The 22380-nt window shown below is 44.5% G+C and overlaps 1 long non-coding RNA gene across 19 annotated transcripts; it reads right to left on the minus strand.

Annotated features, from left to right (window-relative positions):
• Window positions 1-10749: 10749 nt before the first annotated feature.
• Window positions 10750-20147, minus strand: LOC120672881. 19 transcript variants are annotated; one of them, XR_005674374.1, is made up of 14 exons: window positions 18865-20147; window positions 18578-18656; window positions 17619-17682; window positions 16064-16507; window positions 15751-15881; window positions 15566-15674; window positions 15311-15439; window positions 15107-15179; window positions 13574-14266; window positions 13364-13467; window positions 13140-13193; window positions 12734-12819; window positions 11536-11660; window positions 10750-11269 (listed from the first exon to the last, which is right to left on the minus strand). It is a non-coding gene; the product is annotated as an uncharacterized LOC120672881 (long non-coding RNA). The 19 variants fall into 19 exon arrangements; XR_005674382.1 differs by having other exon boundaries at window positions 16097-16133; window positions 18495-18656; window positions 18865-20137; XR_005674387.1 differs by having other exon boundaries at window positions 16097-16133; window positions 18636-18656; window positions 18865-20132.
• Between the last annotated feature and the right edge of the window lie 2233 nt (window positions 20148-22380).

Raw genomic sequence — 22380 nt, forward strand, 5'->3', positions numbered from 1 at the left:
TGCTGGATGGCGGGTTTGATTTCTGGAAAACTCAGGGGGGTCCGTGCAAAAATTTGGGCCAAACTGTAATTATTTTTCAAGGGCAGTGGACTGCGGGTTGAATAGCAGAGAGTCCAGGGACTCTTATGCAAAAAGAACGGGCCGAACCGTTATCTACAGATCTCGACCGCAGGATTCAGATCTGGCGGTTTGGATTTAATCAACCTACGATCTAATCTGGGGCGTCGGTTTCGGATCGGACGGACGAAGGGGCTTTTGGCGCTCGGGGCGGCGGCGGAACACCGCCGGAGCAGAGCTCCGCGGCGGCGGCTCGCCGGAGTAAGGGTTTTCTGGGCTACAGTGCTCCGTTTGGGCCGGGGTTTGGCCGTGGAGGTTCGGTGTGGAACGTGTAATCCACCTATGGGGTTATCGGGGTTCGGGGAGCTCCGGAGTGGGGATGGCAAGGGCGGCGGCGGCCTTGTGCACGGCGGCGCTACGCCGAACGGCGTCTTGGGCTCGGGAAAGGCCTACATGCCGCAAAAGCTAGCGCAAAAGAATCTGGAGGAGGCGCAGGTGCTCACCGGGGCTCCTGGTGGCCGGAGGCGTCGCGCAGATGGGTCGCCGGCGGGGTTCGGCGGCGGAAACGGTGCGGTGGCCGTGGACGGGGTGGTGCGGGGCTCCTCCGGGTCCGCTGACTCGCCGGGAAGACACGAGTGGACCCTGCGAAGGTGGTACAGGGGTCAAAGAAGCTCTGAGGTAGACGGCGGCGCGGAATTGTGCGGTGGTGCAACTCACCGGCGACGATGCGGGTCGAAATTCCGGCCGTGGCAGGGGCGGATTCGGGGCCAGCGGGCTTGGGGAAAGCTCCTGGTGGCACGACGGAGTTGTTGCGGGGTCTTGCGGAGTTGGTGGCGCAGCGGTGTGGCGGGGCTTTGGGACCACGGCGGCGCAGAGCGGCGGCACGGCGGGGCTGCGCTGATGCGGCGGCAGGGGTGTATGCGGAGCCAGCGGGATGGGGTGGCGGCGCAGGGGGTGCGGCTGGGTTTAAGAAGGGCAGGGCAGGGGATTGCGGGCGCGGTTGGGGAAGGAAATCCCCGGTGGTTTCGCCGGGGATCTCGGCGGGCCGAGCGCATCCGTTGCGCGAGGTTGAAGGAGGGCCTGGAGGGTGGGGCCAGTGGGTCAGCGAGTTGTGGGGAGCGGCCGAGCGTGAGCGTGCGGCGCGCTGGCTGACGGGTAGGGCCGCCCCATCGGTCGGGTGTGTGCGCGCGGTGCGCGTCGGGCTGAAGCGGAGAGAGGGAGGGAGCGCTTGCTGGGCCGCTGGCGCGGGAGAGGGCGAGGAGAGCGATGCGGGCCGAGCAGCGGTAGCGGGCCGAGCAGCGGAGAAGAAAAGCGTGCGCGGGGAGGAGGAAAAGGAGAAGGGGAGCTGGGCTGTTGGGGTGCTTGGGCCGGTTGGGCCGCGCGGGGAGAGGCTAGGCCGCCTTGGGCTGGGCTCGGGAAAAAGGGAAGGGGGAAGTGATGGGCCGGACTGGGTTGGGTTTTGGGTTTTGCCTTTTCTAATTCTCTCCCACTTCTATTTCTAATTCAAACAAAGTTTGAATTCAAATCAAAATTTGAATTCAAACCACACTCAAATAATTAAAACTATGCACCAGCATGAATGCAACACCAAAATTTAAACCTATGGTAAAATTTTAATTACTTAAGCAACAAAATTGAATTAAATGCCATACTAAGCACAATAAACCTTAGAAAATTAAATAAAGCCAATTAAATTTATTAATAAAAGCTGAAATTTAAATTAGGGTGTTACAATATATAAAAGTGGAAGGCTTATGTGGAGCTTGGTAGGTAAAAACAATCCTAGCAAAACATTATACTTGAAATATTATCAAACTAAGAGGGAGATCTAATGGAATTACCGAGACTAGTCAAAAAGGCCATTGGAAAATAATGTTGGAGAGGGGGAAAGATGAAACACACACATTTAGATAGGTGGACATGTGCAAGTGGCAAATGGATGATCCCGAGACACAAATGAAGTTCTCGTTATCGGATTGCACATGGTTGGAAGATTTGAGTATGGAATAGTTCTTCAAAGTAACTTGGAAAATTAATGAAGCCAAAAAGAGCTAAGGAGCATTTTATTCTTCTCTTTTTTTCTTTTTCTATCATTTTTCTATTTTCCTCTTTCTTTCTTTTTTTTCTTTTCTTTTTGCTCCTTAGAACTTTTGATAGCATAGAATACTTACCCAGCCATCCCCCCATGCTTGAACGAATGCTCGTCCTCGAGTATGAATAGTGGGAGAACCAACTAGCTAGGGTAAGTATCTCAAATTCACCTTCTTCTTCGTAGAACCACTTGAATCTCGGGGAGCCTTGTCTCCCAAAACTTTTCTTTATATGGTGCCCTTGATTCTTTTGAATCCGTCGAAATGATAATCCATACTCAAATTGGGTTGTGGTCAAGGAGGTAATCACAAAAAGATATTTTTGGTTTAGGGTGGATATCCAGTGAGGTTTGTAAAATTCCCGAAGTAGAAACTCACAATTCATGGATAAATAAGCTAGCAAAAAGAAGGTTACACAAAAAAAACGGAATGACCAGCTTCTTAGTCTCGTACCAAAGAAATCAATCTTAATTCAATTCATCATAATATAAGTTTGCAATCTAAAGGTTTCATCATGAAAGAATATGTATGTATAGGCTTTGGTGGGTAGAACTTTGCAAGAGATTCACAAATGTAGATAGCATAGGAATTAAGTTTTCAAATTAAACAATCACAAGGTGTAAGGTCATCGGTAGACTTAAATCAAAGAGCAACATAGAATATGTGGGTTTAAAATTTAGTCATTTAACCTCCACAAATAAAAGAGCCGGTATTTAATCATTTTAATTCCATTTAATTGAGAGCAAATGGTCAAGTCATATACAACATAGCATAGGTAAAACAAAGCGGCAACTTTCATCATTTTTCCATAAGCATAAGGCATTGCCAAAATGTATCAATGTGGTGAGCACAAAGTGATGGTGATCCTACACTTATTGAAAACAAAAACAAAACTAGGTTGTACTCCTAGTAGCCATGTGATAGGTTGAGAGATATATACAAAGGTTGCATCTATGGTTGAAGGCATATATGTACAAGCATTTAGAAAAAGATAGAGTTGAGGAAGAATTACCGTCCTTCTCGATGCTCGTAATGAAGTGTAGCGCGGCCTCCCCCATACTTAAGCATTGTGCTAAGCATGGAAGAAGAATCATGAGCATCTTGTGGCAACTGTGATTGTCTTACTCCATGAGATCTTTCTTCCTTGTCCACGAAATCCTCCCCCATGCTTAGCATGATGCTAGGCGTGGGAGGAGAAGATGGACCATCTTGAAATTCTTGAAGTCCTTCCCTCATGTGTATGAATATTATCTTCAATGTGTCTTCAACTTTGTTGCCTCAATTTCCTTCAACTTCTTCTTGTACTAAGTCATGGTCCCAATCCTTGCTTCTCATCGTCGTCGCCTCCTTCAATTCCGAATTGTCCCATTGCTGCCTCATCTTCATGAATTTTTCTTTCAATTTCCAGAACATAACATGTACTGAAACATTGCTCCATTGCGAAGTGCATAAATTTTTCTTTCCAACGAGTCCTTATTTGCCCAAAATTGATTCCGAACAAGAGAGTTATGTCCATTTTATCCCAGTGCTGCAATCTGTCCCGATGAATTTCAGAACGCGCAACGTCCAATGTTCTTGCCATATCTCCTTGTACGGGTCTTCAAATTCATTGATCTTGAATGTGTTGGAATGGGAATTTGATGGAGCTTCTGAATATCAAATTTTTGCTTCTTGTACAGCTCTGAACATGTTCTCAAATTGATGAAAACAGCTGCGTCCTTCTCGGGTTTCGACGATGTTAATGATCTTGATTGAAATTCTTTTGGTCTTGAACTTATGGGAGCACTTCTTCATGCTTGCAAAACATTTTAAACACACACTACCCCCGGGGTGGCAGTCAGGAGTAGAGACAATTGCCAACAAACCTACCATTCCTAAGATCTCAAATTGTGGCATAGCTAGCTTAGCGAAAAAAATAAAAACCTAGTGAGTGTACGTGTGTGCTAGTGTAAATGCAAATGAGAGGAAGGTATATAAACAAAGACAATGTTTACACCTAGTTCTAAACACCATATTTACAACTAGATTGCCGAACTTCTCCATAGCCACAAAGACTTATTTAACCAAGGTCAAAACACCATGTCTATCCCAAGATCAATAGGCCTTCATAGCACAAGAAAAAATAAAGCGCATTGCAAAGCTTATAAACCAACCAAATGCAACCTCATAGCTTGGTAACTAAATGATGATGGTCTTCAATCATGTCTAAACACCATGTTTACACAATATTGCAAAAAGGAAAATGCTCACATGAAGCATTAACATGGATATGAAAGCTTTCATCAATAAAGTTGAGACCAAGCTAGCAAAATGAGTGCATGAACAATGGAATGGATGCAAAGTGCAAATGCAAAGTTAGCAAAAACAAGTGTTAGCAAGGTTGAAAGGACCTTTCGATGTTGTTCCGCAACTAGTTTATTCAAAAACAATTGCTAAGAGTGACAAAAAGCCTTCGCGACACTTCATAAGAAGTTAGGCTTTTGTCAAAGAAAAGGTTATTTATCGAAAAAGGACCAAGCGACTGAGCTAACAAGGTTTTAGAAGTAGGTTTATGGGTTTCCTATATTTTTTTTGCTTAAACCAAAAATTTTGAAGAGAGAGAGTGTTGGGTATAGAAATTCTATCTAAGGTGGTTTCAAAAAAACTAGAGAGAAACAAAAGTTAGATTTTTTTTTGAATGAAAAACATACCCTATGGTTTTGGGATTGCTCTATGAGTGGTTTTCCTAAGGGTTTTAGGATCTCAAAAGCGAGGCTAGTCAATGTTTTTAGAAAAGGTGTTTTTTAAATGCAACATGCAATGCAATGCAAGGGTGAGACGAACAACATGGTATGCAATGCAACACGGGGTGGGTGAATAAAATGATATGACATGATGAGGTGGTCTAAAACAAAACAAAAAGTTAGCCTAAGTTAATTAGCCACAAGTTTAGAATCAAAGGGTGGTGCAATGCTTCATAAATCTCTCTAAAAAGACACAAAGAAAAAGACTCAAAATACTAATAGGCACACAAAAAGGTCTACAAGTTTCCCAAGATCAAATAACAAAGTGCTCCCTCAATAACATTTAGAATGAACAACATGAAGTTGTGGTTTTTATTAGAGCAATGGTACAATGTTACTTGATATTCCGATTAAATAGTGCAATGTAGACGGTCATATTAATATATATAAATAAAATGAACGGGTTGCCTCCCGCAAAGCGCTTCATTTAGAATCATAGAGGTCGACTTTCTTACATACCTTCTCATTGATGCGAAGCCATGGTCCTTCATGCAAGAAGTGAAGGTGTTCCATGCAGCTCTTATTCCACTTCCCATGTTGGACATGATCAATCACGCTTAATGGAAAATTTGCCCAATCGTCTCTCACATCATGGTCACCTCCTTCTTTGTTGTCCTTTGTCGCTACCTTTCTTTTCACGGATTTTCCTCTCTGTCCAGATTGGGAATTGCGCCAAACAATTGGTCCAATGCAAGGTGCACGAAATCTTCTTTCCAACAAGTCTTCATTTGCCCAAAATGCATTCCAATTGAGGGAGTTATGCCCCTTTTTCCCGTCACTGCAATCTGCCCCGTGCTGATTTCAGCACGTGCATCTCCGATGTTTGAGACATAGCTCCTCCCGTGGGTCTTCAATTGTATCGATCATGGATGCATTGAACCGAGGACTTGATGGAGATCTGAATATTCAACTTTCTTACATTGTTAATCTTTGGACTTGTGCACAAAATTGATGAAGCTTAGCGACGTTCGTTCTTGAAACTTGAAGATGTTGATGATGGTGTTCAAAATTTTGGGCACAGTTTCCCTCCTCATCATTTGAGTTTCATGTCTTGCATGGTTAGTGAAATTCGGGACTTCTCCCGACATGTACTCTTTTAGGGTCATGAGCTTGACCAAGCGCAAAGCAAGATCGAGATTTGCAATTATTTGTAAACATATGCAACATAATCACATCCTCAATTAAATTTCATCAACAAGGCATGGTGTAGTTAAAAGCAGCATGTGTTTCTTGCATAGCGCGGAGCTCATTATTAGGCAGAGGTTCTTTAAGCATGAAATCAACCTTCTCAAGAAACTCTAGCCTATCATCATGAAAAGAACAAGGCATAGAATTTAAACTTTCATTCCGACTATTGGTTCGAGCATGAGATTTTTAACGATTATCAACAAAACCAATAGAAGCTTGAGAATTCACTGTATACCTTAGCCTCAGAGCTTTTTCATACTCATTGGAGTCGTGGTGCTTTGTGCGAGATGTCATCTTGATGCACTCCTCGTGGTTCGTCGTGATTTGCTTCTCACGTCTCCATGTGTTGAATGTTGCGCTCTTGTAATCCGTCGTGGTTTGTTTGCAACATCTTCGTTTGTCGAAGGTCGACCGCTTGTGCCTTCATTTGACAATGTCATTGGGGTTCTTCCTCTGCTCCAAGCCTCTGAATTTTATCATGTACGCTTGATGAAAACATCGCCCAAGCTCGCCTTCATTGTTATCATCGTCATCTTCTCTATCTTGTTCTCATCACGTTGCTCCTGCCTCTTCTTCTTAGAATCTCTCCTGTATACTCAACAGAACATATACCAAAATATAGATCTATTGAAATTTTTATGAAATTATCTTTCCAACGAGTGGTCATTCGCTTTAAACGGAGTCCAAACGAGGGAGTTATGCCCGTTTCACTTTTGGCGCTGCGTGCTGTCCAGAAATTTCCAGAGTGCACAACCTTCAATGTTTTGGCCATACCCGCTTGTAGGAATCTCCGATTGACTTGGTTCTTGATTTGTTGGGACGGGAACTTCGTGGAGCTTTTGAATATCCAAAAATATGCTACTATTTGCTTCTGAGGTTGAGCAGAATATTGATGATAACAATGACTTCTTACGAATCGATCCGAAGATGAGATTGATCTTGATCTTGTGGTCTTCGGAGCGTCTTGTTGTGCATCCTTGGCTTCAAGGTCATTACCATTGATTCACCAGTGAGTAGCCTGGTTCCAATGGTCTGTCTCCATGGTTCTTGCTTTGCCTAAGGTGTCGGGATCGAAGGAGGCTCCCATGCTTTGTGTCAATGATCAGAGCGGTCTCTTTCTTTGATTGCACTCGACTAGAAGCTTCTTGAGCATCCCATGGAGAATATGGGTGGCATCATGGTTCCTCTAATATTGTTGCCTCTAGTGTTGGTCAACTTCAAATCATCAACTTTTGTGCACAAGGTTCTCCAAACATCTTGTGACATCGTCATCACTTTCTCCATTGTTTGTTGCTGCCTCTTCTTCGTTGAATTCCTTGATCATCCTGCACAGAACATGTACAAAAATTCTACTCCATGGAAATCCTTATGAAATTACCTTTTCAACGAGTGGTCATTGATCCCAAACGGACTCCGGATGAAGAAGTTATGATCGTTTTACTCCGGCACTACGCTCTGTCCAGAGACATTTCAGAACGCGCAGTGTTGAAAGATTTTACCATAACTCTTCACACCGATCTCCAAAATTCATGATTCTTGATGCGTTGGAAAGTAGACTTGATGGAGCTTCAAAATAATCTATTATTTGCTCATGGTACTTCTCTGTTCTTGGACGAAAAACTCATTACAACAGTAACACTTTGGAGATGATGATGATCCGATCGCACGATTTTCTTCGCGGGCATGCTTCATACCTATTGCTTGAACAAACAATTTTTCCCAAAAACATTAGTCTTTCAAATCAATTGACATAGCGGCGTATCTTATTTATCATCTTTTGCTTTGGGGAGTGGGGACTCGATAGCGGATGCTGGGCCACTAACAAAAGTTAGCACCTACCACTAAAGAGCGGGTCTTTACGTAGCCATCAACTTGCTTGAGTGAGATTGGACTTGTCAAAGTGTGGACGTTGAGAACTTCTCAATCGCTTTGTGTCTAGGGTTTTACCAGCATTCATGGACACAAACAAGAAACACAGGATATATGCAATAATAAAATTAGGGTTAGTCCAAAAACTAGATAGATCGCCCTAGGGTTCGTGTTGCTGATCCCCGGCAACGGTGCCAGAAAAGCTTGTTGACGCTCCTTAGAGCCCTCAATTACGTAACGCAAGCACACGGATCGTGTGTAGCTTTTCCCTTAGAGTATTCCATCCAAGGTTTATCAATCCACGGATCGGCAATGAACGACCTAGGGTTTTCCATCTAATCTAACGGATCTATCCTAACATGAAGCATGAATTGCATATAAAGAGTAAACCTATATAAGATGTGAGTGATGTGTATAGGTTGATCTCATCCATGAACATAGGCTTAATCATAGCAAAACCAAAGATATGACTAGGCCTATCGTCATCTAGTTGTAGTTCAAGCTAACGAGCGGTAAATCATGCATCTCAATCAAAAGCATCTTTAAACTCAAAATCTCCAATCCGATCCCTCGATACCCAACCTACTAAGTGGCAACAGCCTGTCACGACGCCACCCCTTTCAACAGGATACCCTGAAGCATGTCGAACCCCCTTTGGTAGTTCCACCATGAACCTCTAGCCACTATGACTACAAGATCATGCTAAGCGATCTATCTCGATAATAGATCTAGGATGAAGCAAACCCAAAGAGAAGAACGAAATCGAAAGAGGAGAACATGATCGCTAATAGATTCGGAAGACATGATTATCATTACTCACATAATAGATTCGTTTGGATCATCACCGCCATGTGCACACCATAGATGAATCCAACTAGCTCTTGAACTCCGCCATGGCACAACCACACAGGGAGGCCACGGCAGCTAGGGTCGGCCTAAGCCATCTCCTAGACAACTTCGAAGACTTGCGGCGGCCGTCGTCTCCCTCCGGTCTTGACCCTAGGTTTTTGTCGAGTTCTGGGTGGATGGATGCCCTGAGTTAAATAAGGTGGGAGCTATTTATAAGCCGAGGAAACCACCGGTCGAAGGGGAGACCGAACCGCCTCAAAAAAGGTCTGGACCGGCCGGCCCCATGGTCCTAGGCCGGCTGGCCTACCCCTTTTCGGGCTCGCCTCGGTCTCATCTTTGGCGTGTAGACTCCTCGCATCTTCTAGAGTTTCTGTCCTTCACGATTGCACCCCTTTGGACGTTGTTATCTTGGAGATATCTTCGAGGAAAGGATAGGATAGGGAATCCTTCCTTAAATATTCATTTGCTTTGCTTAATCCCGAAGTATCTTGATCTCATCTTCGTGGGCTCGGTCCTTTGGGCTCTCTTGGAGGATGGATGTGCGTGAATGGGCTTCGAATCAACATGGGCTTTGGTCCTCCCTTTGGGCTTTGGCCTTCGTCTTTCTCCGTGTTAGCGCTCGATCACGGGCCTCGTCATTTCATGCTCCAAAATAGACCAAAAACCTGCAAAAACGATGTTCCTCCAAAATATATGTGCAAGTGTGAAAATGACCAATAATTAGGCCGGGGTTAGGACGATTAGTGATTTTGATATTATATTCATGCCATTATCAAGGATAAACAAGGGATAAAAGGGGTACTTAAGGAGCGCCAACATTACTCTGTGGCAAAAGTGTTAAGTAGTCTCATTGTCCGTGAGTAGCGAAACGATTCGAATCGAGTTTCATAACCTTGCAAGGCAAACCCAACACACACGCATGGGGAGCGAAGTCACCCACGCAACATTTTTCCTTTCTTTCCCGTTTGTGGATCAGGGTCACCCACCTCGACTACAGAGTACGGCTACTCTGCATCCGCATGTTGGCCGCATGAGAACAATGTTCAATGTTCAAAGAGGGTTAAAGTAAAGTCCACTCGCGGGTCCAATCAGGTACTCTGCTTACTGATTACCATATTTCTCGGCATGTGGCTAGTAAGTTCAAATGCTTAACAAAGCTACCACACACAGCACCTTAGTACCTTTTTATTACTAAACCGACGGGGTCCCATGATCCCGCCACAAGCCTTATGATTGCAGTATGTGATAAAACAGTCAGAACATATTATCTCGCGAGTAGCAGGAAACTACTCGACTTTTACCGGTCCTAATTAGTTGAGCATCTAGTCGATCCTAACCTCTAGTATTCAAAACATGGGTACCTAGGATCATGCATCTATGGTTTCAGTTAACTCCTGCAAACTTAAATGCACGGATAAATAAGGTATAACATAGATTGCATAATTTGAAAATAATAGGCATTTGAATGCACCGGGGCTTGCCTTCATAGTTAAAAAAAATTAGCCTTGGGCTCTTCCGAACATTGGTCCGAGTCTTCAGTAACTTAGTTAGATTAGGTTGAGCTTCATGTAGTTCGTTCTCGGACTTGGCACCAACTCATTCGTTCCATCGATGAGAGTAGTCGCGTCTATATGAATGCAAAGTGTTCATGTTACAAAAACGACAACGATTTACATATCCTTTCCTTCACTATAAAGTTGTAGAACAAGTTTTATTATCAAATCTCTTAATTATATTTTTTGGGAAAATATTTAAAGAGTAGCTCATATAATCACTTTACTTCATAAAATGAATTGTGTGGTGATTTTTATTTCAAGCTAGAAATGTATAAGAACATTTGGCAATTTCATTCCACTAGTAAGATGCCCGTGCTAACGCCACGGATAAATTTTAATCATACACTAAACAACACATGATCCATAATTTGTTCCATAGTTCAAACTGAAAAATATTTGCTTTACACAAAGGACAACCATATGCATAGAGTAAAATCACAACTTTATGGGATCATACATTTAATTTTGATGTATCATCTTAAGAATTGCTAGACAAAGAGCAATCAATATAAATCTGCTTGTAGCTGTATCAGTGAACTTCCCAGTGAGACCATAACATAACAGAATATCAACAATAACACACGGAATCCATATTCATATGGCTTCATCTTTGTATATGTCTTTGTCAAGGTTGTGAAAAGGCTACCAATAAATATCATCAAATGAAACTGAACTTTTGCTCAGCAGTGCTCAAATCTCTTTATGTGAAAGCAGGAAACTAATGGAAGCCTGCGAATGGACGTTTGCTTCAGGGATTCTTGCCTCTCATCTCAGTGTTCACAGCATAACTTTTAATCAGCATCAAGTCTCTCAGCCAAACCCCGTTCCCCATTGCGCACCAGAAAACACTTTGTGGGCAATGTAACAGTCCCATGGCCTATTATGCAAACAATGTTAGGATGCGACATTAACTGAGATTATTTTACTCAAGAATAGCATTACAGCACACCGAAGTAAAAAGGTTATTCTACATTTCATCCAAGAAAATTAAGCTGATTTGTTCACCTAATAATACAGGAAGACTATTCTGTTCATGTTTGCCTTTTTTGGTGAAAAGCTGAAAGTCTTGCTCAAATTCTTTTTTTGGTTTCTCAGGTCCAGGATTTTACTCATTTACATTTGCTCAAAAGAGAAGCTTACTACCTTGGGCATGTGACTTGTGCTGATCATCCTTTATATTTTCATGGATATGGTCAAGTATGGAGATAAAAAATTCATGTGCATCCTGTTGCTCATAGCTTGCGAGGTTTGATGCATGCTTCCACTAACTAAAAAATCACAACAATACTCAATAATCAGAAGAAAATTAAATACTTCTGTTCAGGAGGGGTATAATAAGATGCTATATTGTTCTATATGCTCGGTCTAATAGAAGACTACCAAAGCATGCGATTCATATGATTCAAAATAAAGAAACAGTGACAAAATCCAATCGGTGATACAGCAAGTGCCACAGAATACCTTCAAATTCACCTGGCAAACCGTTACCTGCATTGAATTTATAGCTATCCATGCATTTGATCACTTTTAATTTTCAGTGTGTCAGTTTAAGGTAAACTTGTCACATGACTGGTAGGCATTGACAGCTAAGCCCAATATGTAAACTTGGGGAGCTTAAGGTAATATATACTCTATATAGGATGCCATGTCATCAAACAGTCTGCGTGTATTGGAATGCGTTAACTGTTTTCGCTTTCAAGCACTGCAATATCATAATGCTAAATGTCACCCTCTCTAGTTACACATTTTCTGCGGATTCCATTTGCAATCCAGCATGATCCTTGTCTACTTGCAAACAGTACCAAGGCATAATGGGTCCAAACAAAAGATAAGTTCAGTCATGGACTAATGAAACTGATGAAACTTAACACATCAAGTCAGAAAAGGAGCATCCAATTAAGCAGAGTACCATTGCATAGCGTTAGTACAGAGTTGCCTTTATTTTCTGGCTATAAACTTAATGAACTCTCATGTTAGACTAATCTGCAAGACAACTAATCTAAATGGCAGAAAACGATGTCTGGTCTAGTTACTGGGTAGCTTATCCAGTGCAATTCTGGGCACTTTTGGGTCCGATTGAAATTGGATGTCCAGCTGTAATAGTCATGACCACAAAGCAGATATGGATGTAAAGTTTTAGCTATCTACCAGTTTATTTACTTATTTTTTTATTTGTTTCACTCACATGAAAAGCTGAATTAATTGATTATGCTTCTATTTTGTGTGCCTTAAGTTTCAAGTATCAAAGAATGGAAATTAGTCATCCTCTTTTTCAAGCAGCCGTTTCTTTGTGGCATCAAAGTATTGAGTATATCATAACCACAAGGGAGTTGGGGATAACCTTGTTCACAAGAGCATGTCCCTTTGAAAAATAATTAGTACATGACCAGCCAAGCTCGATGCGGTGAATGAGCTAATTGCTGTTACCTGCATACCATATATTTCTTTCATTAGTGCTGATCAAAGCATCGGCAAGGTTAGATGAGCATGGCCCAAATGGATACCAGATTTGAGTAAATCATATGTACTGAATATGCGTCCACATGAGCTAGAATTTCAACAATTACTGAATATGCGTCCACTTGTGTTTTGGTTGGTCTGTTATGTTTTGGGTTCACATGAGCTAGAATTTGAAAATTACATTTACATAAGAGAGCAAGTGAACAACTCAACTGTAGAAGGAAGAGAACTACCAGATATTTTCATAACCAAGGGCAATAAGTGAGCGCTATGGAAATTGCACATACCCTAACAATTAGCTGCTTGCTTGGTGTTCTTCTCTTCTCCTAAACAACCTAAACCTGGTGAGTGCAAAATAACAAAAGAATGAAATCAAGATTCAGATATTCCGTTAACATTAACAGATAGGCATGCTAACCCACAGCATCCCAGCAATCTATAGGGCTGCTACAGTCGTTCTAACCTGAGAGCAAAAAAAAAAAAACAAACATGTAGAGGGCATTGTGCCTACCTTCTCACACGAGCAGATACGTTCCATTGTGCTGCAGGTGCTCACGCAGAGAGAAAAGTCCCCATCTTGCCTGCTGGGATGCGGCTCCACGCATACTGCTTTGGCTGAGTAATGGAGTAAGAACTGGCTACGGCAACAAGAGACAGACGGCGCGGACCTCTCGGCATGGCAAGGTAATGTGTGGCGAGAGGAATGTGAGGAGCGTGGTACCTGTGACTAACCGGAGGCACCGGCTTCCCAGCTTGAGCAGCATGTCACCCACGGCGGAGAAGATGAAAACCCAGCTGTGGAAGTCCCGGTCTCCCGGACGGCGAAGTACTTGTTGAGCCCGTCCATATCGTGTACACAGCTGCGGGAGTCCCGGAGGAGCGCACGCTGCAGGGCGCGTGGCCGGCGGGGCGTGCATGCAGGCAAGCAGAAGGGCGCGGCTGCAGTGGCGGGGCACCATGTGCCTGCGCACGGCCGCGCGGCCAGCGGAGGGCCGCGGCCAGCGGAGGGCCTGCACACGGCTGCCGTCGGGAGGGGTGGGGGCACGCGGCTGCTCGCGCTCGGGTGAGCAACGCGGCTCCTGCGCGGGCAGGCGAGGCAGCACGGCGCGTCCCCGCCCTGGATCTCCGCCCCCGCCCCTCCCGATTCTAGATCTGGTTGAGGGCCTGCAGCGGCGGGTCACCGCGTGCAGCGGAGGAGCGCAGTTCCGCGCCCGATTCGGCACCCCCCACCGGCATCAGCATCGGCGGGGTGGCGGCGCAGCCATCGCGGGCGGGGCGTCCTCATCGGGCGCGAACCCCTTGTCGTCGTCGTCTCCCACCTGGTCCTCGGAGTCGGCGATAAAGTCGGAGCCGGAGGTGCTGTCGGAGGGGAGCTCGTCCTTGTCGCGGCGGAGCCGCCGGCCGCGGCTGGATCCTGCGAAGGAAACGGGGGGTCAGGGGGGTTAGGGTTCGGGGGGGGAATCAGATTAAGTTAGGGTCGCGAGGGGGGTTTAGGGTCGTCTCGACGCGGCCGGCGGCGTCGTGTGGAGCCCGCAACCCGCGCGTGTGCCAGCGGCGGCGCCCCAAACCTGCGCCTACGCGCGCGCCGGCGGCGGCAGCCGAGCCCGCAGGCGGCGCGCGTCCCGGAGGCGGTGCGCGTCCCGGCGGCGGCGTCCGAGACCGTAGGCCGGTGGAGGGGAAGCGCGCGGCACTCTGGCCGCCGGCTCCGAGCCCGCAGGCCGGTGGCTTTAGAAAAACTTGTTTGGTGCCTTATGGGGTAATAGTAAGGTGCCCGTGCTAACGCCACGGATAAATTTTAGACGTACACCAAACAACACATATGATCCATAATCCAAACTAATAAATATATATTTCACACAAAGAACAGAGTTATTATGTTGATTACACAAACACATTCATAGTGCCATTTGAAAATGATAACCCATCTGCCAGTAATGTTATAATTATTTACAAAGGTTGGAAGAACAAGAGCATAAACAGAATGAACACACAGGTACCCAACACCAATGTCGAAGTTTTCCCAAAATTTTGAAACCCTAACATCGGCAGTAGGTAGGCACCCATCAAGTAAAAGCAATAGCAACTTCTACTTCGGTGTAACATTGCTCGCCTAGACATTTCATCAAACAAGCTGCAGGTAGGCACCCAAAGCAACACACCACATGACTTAAAAAAGCTATTTGTAATCAATACGCAGCAACGACTCGACGACGATGATCAGGACGACATTATTCCAGAGAAATAGAAAGCTTACCTATCCTGCATTTGAACCTCTTGCAAAAACACTGACTTCATAGTTGATGTTGCAGAAGCAACCTTGCTCCTAGCTGGTAAGAAAATGGGCAAAATCAAAATCGATAGACAAAAATCAAAATCAATAAATAGTAAATTAAGCTACTGATTCCTGGAATTTGACAACATCTTATTTAGTGAACAAATCAAGGATTCATGAACTGACCTGCATGGCTGCTCCAAATGGTATTTGGGATTGATAATGGCTGGCTAGTGGCTACCCTGGTTGCATACCATCATATCACCACCACCCAAACTGTGACAGGATGACAGCACGGCTACCAGGGACAAATGCCTAAAAATATATGCCAAAATTTAAGTCCCAAACATGGAAATGGTGAAACAGCAGAAACTGATTCACCATAGCAGTATAACACAATACAACCAAATAATATATTGCAAATGGAGAAGGAGGTATGACTTGTAGCATGCAAGTGCTTGACATCCTCTGCAAGCAATGAAAGCATGAGATTTTTTGCCACCATCCAAATATCCATCATTATAAACTGCAAGCTTGTTGGCACAATCGCCTATTCAAAATTAGTGATCAGAATCAATGAAAGTTGCAATTTCACTTAGAAAGACAATATCAACCACAATTTATACCGATTGATCCTCGAGCATTTCCTCAAACAGCTAACCTACATTCCATATGGCGTTTGCGTCCCCACGGCGACCTCCACTCCACGGGCATGCCAGCACTGCATCTCCTGGAGGCCTCCACCCATGCTCTCGGTCTACAACACAAGCACAGGAGCAAGAATCAGACACATGTCTGACCAACCAAAAGTTAAAGACTCATCAAATTCATCGCGGGCGGGATTGGAAAGCTATATAGGTTCCTAGCTTCGAATGATTTTTTCTCATAAACCATAAATCTGATTTCAAATCTGTTGAATTTCAGAAGTACAAAAAATACAATGGCAAGTGACATTCTTGAGCCCCTGATGACCTGTCAGATTGGCAGATTGCTGCTTGTTGCTGAGCCCCTGACATGCAAATATTAAATCTATGTAAAAGTTCATATTGCATTTTCCACAAACACAGGGGATGCTCATGCAACGTTTCTTTAACTTGGAAATGAACACTTGTATCCTCCAAACATAAAAGGGTCTACTGCAATTTTTTCTTTAACTTGGAAATGAACTCCTCTAAAGAAAAAATGATATACTATAACTTAGAAAACTGGATATCAGATGATAAAATGAAAAAGGCAAGATTTCAATTCTTGTTCCATAGGTTCAGTTAGACATTTGAATGAATATCTGACATGCAAATTGTTGAATCGATGCTAGATTCTAAAGCTAACTCCTTGTACTCCACATCGATTTCCTCCAAAGTTTTGATGTGTTCGCTAACAAAACTGAACAGGGAAGACCATAAGAAAACATGATGATTACCAGACCAAAATTAATATGAGAAAACTAAAGTCAGCAGAAAGGTGAGAGATGTGTGGTTTATAAGAAGCACAACACAAACAGAACGTCAATTTGTTGCATGCCACTATCCATTAACTGAAACTCTGCTAGTGCAGAAATTTGTTGCAAGAAAAGTGCATGTGTGGTAAAAAGGACTTTAGTAAAATCAAAGGCACAAGTAAGTTTTAAGATGGGAAAGTAGCATCATCAACAATATAATAATCTTGGGATGATATTATGATAATAGAGAGAAGTCAGTAATATCAATAATATAATCTGAAACGCAAACTCACATTATCCAACAAAAAATAAGAGCTGCAACTAAACCTAGATTATACTCAACATTAATCACCAGTTGAGCATGTCCTTGTAGACTATATATTCTTGGTGCTCTTCCCAGTGGGGTCTAATTCCTTTTTTGGTCGTCAAAAGACAAGGTTAGATTATTCCCCATTAGCATGACATTGGCAGCTCCTAGCTGAGCCATTAGACAGGCCTTAACACAAAGAATGATAAATCTACTCTTCATCTTGGCAATCTCCAAAGCCCTAGGGGAAAAGACAGCTCTTTTTTTAGGAATTACGAGCACAGAAGCGATAAAACAGAGAGGTGCCCGTGCTATGAATTTATCATTAGTGATGCATCTGAATATCTCTTTCTCAACATAGCATATCATTACCAAATATTGACAAATATTGGAGATTTAATTCCTGAATTAATTAAATTCATTGCAAAATTGCTGGAATTGGGGTCAGAAGTTTTGAAGTTCCATACCCTTCTTGGCTTCTTCAGTTCTTTTTGTGGGTGGTCCTAGCTAAATTCATTCGGTGCCTTATGGGGTATAAAAAAAACATATTTAAGATGCAGTAAGAATCGAAAACAACCAAAGTTAGCTAAAGCAGCGGATAGATCAGTACAGAATAGTCTGCAAATATACAGATATAGAGTTCTGAATGGGTAAAATTTAGCAGTCAATTATATGCAAGGAAATATAAAACCCCACTGATGCAAGGAAATCATCTATAGATAAAACTTTGCATGATATCTACATGTTACCTGCAAATGTTCATGCAATGCTTCAGTCTTCTGTGGATACTCTGGAAGCTTAGCTTCAGATACACTGAAAAGGAACAAACTTCATTAAAAACATGTACCTCTCTTCATGAAAATATACACTGTTCAACACGTTTTACACCAATGCTACCGGTAGTGGTGCATAACATGCAGTAAGTAAATTGCGATGGTGGTGCATAACATGCTGTAAGTAAATCAACTAATAACCTTTGATGGGGAAATTGAAAGAAGCAAAACATCATCAGTTAATATGGTTCCCAAAAAGAACCAAGAAAATTATGAAGCAAAACTCTATGACTTGTTCTTTGGGTATTCTAGGTTAGCGACAAACAATTCGAAACATGTGACCCCCAATTAGCTCGGCAAGTCCAAGCATTCCATCAGGTGACCCCACTCCTCCACGACATAATGTTTCCAAACTAAACTAAAGTACACAAAATGTTCTTGAGGTACTAAATTATTCAAGGACAGTAGGCACCACACAGAATTGAAGTTAAGACATGTCTGCGTGACTGTTTGCTACTTGCTTAAGCATTCTCTTAGAATCAGCTGCAAATAAAATTCCTGCTCTAGTAAGTGCACCCGTGCTAACGCCACAGGCAAGAAAAGAAATGCAGCAATAGCTAATAGTTTGCTCATACGCCCTTGCAAATAGGGGCATATAAGCAAATAAGCCATGGCCTATCATTTATCGACATTGCAAAGTTGCCATCGTGAAAGCATGTAGAGCTATATCATAACATGTTCATTGATTGCAGAAAGAACAAGATATCTAGATCAGTCATTTTTTTCAGATCAGATCAGTCAGATCATGCATTCTTGGAGTAGCACTTTAAACCTGCAAGTTTAGTTTCAGACCTGCAGCCTGAAACCTGCAAGTTTCTGCTGCTTAACCAATTTATTTTCAGATCATTTTAGCATATGAGAAATGATGCCATAACTTGTTTCCATCTTCATCCAACACAATCTTGAATGAGTCAGACGCCATTTGCAACTCACCCTTGGCCACACAGAGTTGACCTGCAGAGTAACATCAATAAATCAGCATTCTGAAATAATCTGTAATCATCCAAAATGAAGTAGTATGCTGAAAAATGCATTGAAGGTACTTCTAATCATGGTGCTGGGCATACATGCTCAAAGGTAAATACAGTTAACCAAATTAATTACACTCTCCAATCCAAAATAAAATACATGAAATTTTAGAGTTGTGCGCAAGGATTATTACAGTGAATCAAATGGCCCTGCTGCTCTCGCTCAGACTCCAATCCCTGAATCTTGTACAGAACGAAAGGAGAAAGAAGAAATAATTGATTGAAAAAAAAATCGAATAGAGAAAGGAGAAGGGATCTCCACTCTCAGTCAGCTTACGTCTGACGATTCCAAGACCTCGAATGCTTCTCACGCAAGTCACAAGTCAGTACCAGTAAACCCACATGGAAATCATGGTGTACATTGCACTCACGGGCAATGTACATTTCAGGTTTCCGAGGCCTGACCACCTACGCCACGGCGACGGGCTGCAGGGTTGGCCACGGCGGAGGCCTGAGCGTCCGCGCCCAAGGAGCCAACCAGGGGGGCCGCGGGGCCGGCCGCGGCTGCGACTCCGGCCGCCAAGGAAGGAGCGCCGCGGACGCTCCCTGCGCCGCCATCAAAAGCTGGCGAGACAATCCAACCATAGGAACAACTTTTCCCATGGATAAGGAAGAAGAAGGGGGCGGGAGAGGTAGAGGGGAACCGGATCCACCAAATCCGACCATCTCCGGCGAGCTGGAGGTGGGCGCCAAAGCTAGGGAGCTTGCCGATGTTGGGACTTGTGGGGCCCCCTGCTCATCGTCGTGCTGCCAGCGGCCCCGCCCGGAGGCAGATCTGCGCATCGGCGGCCGCGTCGTAGCAACGCCGCCGGCCCCCGGAACCGGCCGCCGGCCGCCGTGCTCTCGCCTCGCCGGTCGCCGGATTCGGAGGGGAGAGAGAGGGGGAGACGCGAGAGGAGAGGGATGGAGAGAGGAGTGGAGACGGAGAGAGGAGAGGGAGGAGAAGGCACGGCTGTGAGACCTGCCTCGCCACGGTGCGCCCCTCTCCGGCCGCCTCATCGCCGCCGTACGCCCCTCTCCGGCCGCCTCATCGCCGCCGTACGCCCCTCTCCGGCCACCGACCCGCGACCTCCGCCAGCCGTGCCGACAGCTCCCCCGGCGCGTGCGGGAGGCACGCGATTGGGCCGCCGGCAGGGCTCCCCAGGCCGCGCGCGCGACCTCCCGACGCGTGCGTGCGAGAGCTGTGCGAGCAGGCCACCGGCGGCGCTCGGCCGCGCGTGCGTGCGGGAGCTGTGCGAGCAGGCCACCGACGAACTCAACCCTAGCGAGGGAGCGTGGGTTTTTTTTGGTCGAAATAGGAAGACGGAGCGAGCGAGCGAGGGATTCGAACCTGCGCGGGCGGGGTGGGGTACTGGGACTCGCGCGCGTTGAAGCCCGCGGCGCGTTGAAGCCTTTTGCCCTGGGTCGTCCAATTTCATAGCAAGCTAATCTGGACCATTCATTCTGGTGTGGGGGGATTTCCTGGGTAGGTTTTGTTGGTGCACAAGGAATTGGTCTCTCAGCAGGGGCAAATTATGGGGTGGCCATAGGAAAGTTCAATCCGTCCCTTATAGGATGGATGAGCTAGAAATAGTTTCTGGTGCTCCAAATTTTACAAAATGTAGTAATCTGAAGTGTGAACTTACAGTAAATTTTTTTGCTAAAAAAGTAAAGCTTGTGGGCATGAAAAATACATTAAACAGATTACTCTAATGTCAAAATTAAATTATTACGAGCAAAATACAACAGTACTGATGTTCAAAATTTTACAGATTGTTACATGTATGTTAACAAGAATAATGTAGAATTTTCATTCAATTTTAGTAAGCGGATTAATCATGAAAAATAAAACAAATAGACACTGCTAGAAGCAAAACCTTTTTATACAGAACAAAGTATACAAGTTATGGTGTTCAAACTTTTACTGAGCATTTCTAATATGGTGTAAATCATTCTGTGAATATTTCATATTTTTCCAGGTAAAAAAACTATTTATCATGAAGTAGTGCTATTATTCACGTATTATACAAAAAGCTTAGCTAAACAGTTGTAATGGATTACAAAATTTTATACTATTGTTCATGTAGTATCTCAACTGTGCCGAAAAAGTTTCATCCAAAAATATGCACTAGAACATCAAGAACACAAGTGTGATATTTAATCTTAGCTTAAAATAAGATCTGATAAAACACCTAGTTAAAGTTGGGTTCTGATCATGAAACTTTTATGTGAGACTCTAAACAGTGATGTAAGGCTACCATTCAAAAATCATCATCAATTCATGAGTACAACTCCTAGAACAAATATGAGCTATTATTTCTAATCTTTATCATAGATTAAAATGTAGACAGAATCTAAAGATGTGCATGTGAAGAAAGTTGTAGAGTTTTGTTCAACGATTCCAAAACATATTAGTTTCAATTTTAACAATTTTTCTACGATTTGTTATGCATTTTCAAAGTCCACTGCTTAATGTTCATGTATATTTTGCCGTTTACCCCCTGGAATCAAGTTTTCAAATCACAGTTAGGTCCCTGGATGGACTTGGGAGGGGAACAGAGGAATCCCGGCCGGATTTCTGGCAAGGAGACTCACTGGAGACGAGGGGCAAGTGGGGAAGGGGCTAGAGGAGGTTGAGCCGCACCTTTTTGGTGGCCTTGTCTCGTGGGGAGGTGGTCTGAGGCGGCATCTCCACGAGCGCCGGCGGTCAGCTGCGATGGGGTTCGCCGGTGGCAATGCTCCGGTGGGGCTGAGGATGGGGAGGCCGACTTGGGAGGTTCTGGGGAACGAGGGAGTTCCGTTCCAGGGGTTGATGGAGGCTGGGACAGGGCAGAGAGGCGGGTTGGCATGGAGGCAGGAGGAGGCGGCGGTAATGGCAAGAAGGCCTTCCTTCGCGTGAGCTGCAGGGGTGCTGGTGCCCTCTATAGGTAGCGTGGAGGAGGGGAGGAGGGTCTGGAGTGCCTTCGCGGTGAACAAAGGGCAAGTCGGGAGCAGGACGCGGCTTCAGTGCGGCCGTCGGCCTGCCATGGCGTCGTGGCAGGCAGACAGCTCGGCAGGGGCGTGTGGCGACCTCCTCGAGCACCAGGAGCGCGTGGGCCGTCGGCCTGCCATGGTGTCGTGGTAGGCGGACAGCTCGGTAGGGGCGTGTGGCAACCTCCGCGAGCGCCAGGAGCACGTGGTTTCGGCAATACGGGGCCTCTGAGGTGGTTTGGGCAGGGAGCACGGCGCGTGGCCGCCCAGGTGGCTAGCGCCGGCGTACGGACATCGTCGTAGGCCGAGCGCTTGGACGAGGGGGAGAAACAGAGTAAGGGCAAAACCATAAATAGAGCAAAAGTCAGGGTCCCGATGAAGAACTGACATTTTCTCATACTTCCTAATGTCAAATCAAAAACTTTTGAATACCAAACTTGTTCAATTTTTTGAGATCTACAACTTTTGTTTCAGGAACATTTTCATTTGAGCAATAGTTTGAAATTTATTTAATTATTTCAAAAATTACCATTTAAATGACTTATCATTTCACGTGGATATTGTCACTTTTATTCCTAGGCTTCAACTAGACTTTTGTTTAACATGACATGGTGTGCCTATAAAATTTCATAAACATATTTGACTTGGTTTGCAAGTTATTTATTTATGACTGCCTGGATTCGAACTCCTATCATTTGGGC

Source organism: Panicum virgatum, chromosome 2K (genome assembly GCF_016808335.1).
Source record: "Panicum virgatum strain AP13 chromosome 2K, P.virgatum_v5, whole genome shotgun sequence".
In the NCBI taxonomy this organism is placed as follows: Eukaryota; Viridiplantae; Streptophyta; class Magnoliopsida; order Poales; family Poaceae; genus Panicum; species Panicum virgatum.